This window comes from Mizuhopecten yessoensis, unplaced genomic scaffold (genome assembly GCF_002113885.1).
Source record: "Mizuhopecten yessoensis strain PY_sf001 unplaced genomic scaffold, ASM211388v2 scaffold7283, whole genome shotgun sequence".
NCBI lineage: Eukaryota > Metazoa > Mollusca > Bivalvia > Pectinida > Pectinidae > Mizuhopecten > Mizuhopecten yessoensis.
In genome coordinates, this window is record NW_018406970.1 from 216,913 (window position 1) to 220,310 (window position 3,398).

Sequence of the window (3,398 nt, forward strand, 5' to 3'; positions counted from 1 at the left end):
CAATGTATGAGTGAGTGAATGACTGTTCAATGGTTGAGTGAGTGAGTGAGTGAGCGATGAATGTGTGAGTGAGTGAGTGAGTGTACAATGTATGAGTGAGTGACTGACTGTACAATGTATGAGTGAGTGAATGACTGTACAATGTATGAGTGTGTGCGTGACTGTACAATGTATGATTGAGTGAGTGACTGTACAATGGATGAGTGAGTGAATGACTGTTCAATGGTTGAGTGAGTGAGTGAGTGTACAATGTATGAGTGTTTGAGTGGGGGAGTGAGTGAACAATGTATGAGTGATTGAGTGAGTGAGTGAACGTTCAATGTATGAGTGTATGAGTGACCGTACAATGTATGAGTGAGTGGGTGACTGTACAATGTTTGAGTGAGTTAGTGACTGTACAATGTATGAGGGAGTGAGTGACTGTACAATGGATGAGTGAGTGAATGACTGTACAATGTATGAGAGTGAGATGACATTTTACATATTCATCACGGAATGTAGACTTATTAAGAGCTTGTACAATGAATGAATAAATGAATAAATGAATGAATGAGTGAGTGAGTGACTGAACAATGTATGAGTGAGTGAGAGAACGTACAATGTATGAGTGTATGAGTGAACATACAATGTATGAGTGTATGAGTGAACATACAATGTATGAGTGTATGAGTGCACGTACAATGTATGAGTGAATGAGTGACTGTACAATGTAGGAGTGTGAGTGAATGTTCAATGTATGAGTGTGTGAGAGACTGTACAATGTTTGAGTGAGTAAGTGACTGTACAGTGTATGAGTGTGTGAGTGACTGTACGATGTATGAGTGAGTGAGTGAATGTACAATGTATGAGTGTGTGCGTGACTGTACAATGTATGAGGGAGTGAGTGACTGTACAATGGATGAGTGAGTGAGTGACTGAACAATGTATGAGTGTTGGAGTGAGTGAGTGAGTGAGGGAGTGAACAATGTATGAGTGTGTGAGAGACTGTACAATGTTTGAGTGAGTAAGTGACTGTACAGTGTATGAGTGAGTGAGTGAGTGAGTTAGTGAGTGAGTGAGTGAGTTAGTGAGTGAGTGAGTGAGTTAGTGAGTGAGTGAGTGAGTGTACAATGTATGAGTGTTTGATTTAGTGAGTGAGTGAACAATGCATGAGTGTTTGAGTGAGTGAGTGAACGTACAATGTTTGAGTGTGTGAGTGACTGTTCAATGTATGAGTGAGTGAGCGAGTGAACGTACAATGTATGAGGGTGTGAGTGACTGTACAATGTTTGAGTGAGTAAGTGACTGTACAGTGTATGAGTGTGTGAGTGACTGTACAATGTATGAGTGAGTGAATGACTGTACAATGTATGAGTGAGTGAGTGAGTGAGTGAGTGAAGTGAAGTTAAGTGAAGTGAAGTGAAAATACATACGGTAGTCTTTGGTTTATTTCCGAAAGCCCCACTGTCACCAATTAAAATGTAACTTGCATGAGAGCGATGTTCCGGAACATAATTATGTAGAATGTCCTTTAAGGTGTTCCGTGGTTAAATTTGAAAAAAAAACCATGGTGACAATCGCTTTCCGCGATAACAAACGAACAAACTACATCTTATATATATATTACATATTATACATATTTTATTTTATTGTTCGGAATAACAATCAACAAGCATTGTTTATAATTTCCTATACACAAAACGCATGTCTTGATTGTATTATACACACATCACGTGACCACCCTTGTCAACAACATAATATACTTACAAACGTGTCCACTTATACCAGTATTATTGCTGTGACAATAAACACCAGAAAACATTGATGTTAATTCAACATCAGAAACCTTTCATGTAAAAATAAAATGTCGGTTTCCGTATGTAATAAAATTGCACGCTATCAATTTACTTCCTTATTACTTGATATCAGTCCATTTTTAATCACACGTTGTACACAAGTATATGGAATGTTATTCTTTATACAGTGAATCAAACGATATTGTCATACAGATAAATACGGCCGAATGTTTCCTGTACGTATCCCATGAAGTGCCACCTTTAAATCTGCATTCAGCATTCTTGTCACCCTGGTAAAAAGACTAGCCTCTTCCTACCGACTCAGCTAGAGGGAATTTCTCTTTAGCTCATTCTATAGAGCGTTAGACTAGTAAGCCAAAGGTCCCGGGTTCGACTCCTGGCGGAGGCATTGAAAACATATTGACCTCTGTTACATTCTGAAGTGTCATAAGTTATCAAAAAAGCGTTTTTCTCTGACAACTACTTTGCATATCGTCAATGAGACGATCATGACGGAGCAGCAAGCAAGCAATATTAGTCAACTGAGCGATTGATTCAAAGCTATTTACTGTGTTATTTGAAGCGGTCTGCCAAGCGTCACATTGACAAATGTTAAAATGGTGTCATAGAGGAATCCACGTTTTAATATGTTTTATTATATGCATGGACATTTCTCGCAATCACATTAGTCGGATCCTATACACGTGATTAGTCCTCAAAAACTCATGTAGACTGGTTATCCGGTGAATATCGATTTCTAAATATAGCCTGTATAGAAATTCCCCGGAAACTCTCGTAGCGCTTGCGCAGTTAGACTGGAACGCGATCTGTCAGACGATATTATATAAATATGACATTCATTAGCAGGTGACAGTGAATATTGTCAACCCGAGAAGACCATTGTCACCCAAGGCGAAGCCGAGGGGGACAATGGGTAATGAGGGTTGACAATATTCACTGTCCCCTGCTAATGAATGTCATATCTATTTTGTTACACCAAAAGTCTTTGTAGCTCAGAAACAGCAGCAAACTTCGATAATGACATCTTATTTGTTGATAGTCTGCTGTTTACAATCGTTATCGCACCGGCGCTTGATGAAATTGGCTGTTGCCGTCAAACGTTCTTGTGAACATCACGGTTGGGAAACGAAGCGGTGCACGCATATTTTTTGCGCATGTGATATTTTTCACTGTCTCATGGCAATATCACCCGCGCCCCTTAAAACCAATGTATTTTCGGAGGGTGACAGAGATTTTTGTTTAATTTTCTCCAAACCAATCAAATAGCTAGAAATNGGCCATTGAACAAGCAGTGCATGTCCTCCATGCTTATCTTAAGAAAAAGAATCTAGACGATACCTTCGAAAGCTACAATGATGAACTGTTGTATTCAAACCTGGCTAAATTTTACACGGATGCTCGCGTACAAAAATCAGAACCTTTAGTTTTTTTTTGTTTTATTTTATTGTTGAAGCATATAATAAAACAGTTATGGATTTTTGTGTTGGTAAATATGATGTGATATGAACCTGAAAGAGTGATATTGACCTCGGCTTCGCCTCAGTTAATATCACTCTTTCAGGTTCATATCACATCATATTCACCAGCACAAAAGTCCATAAT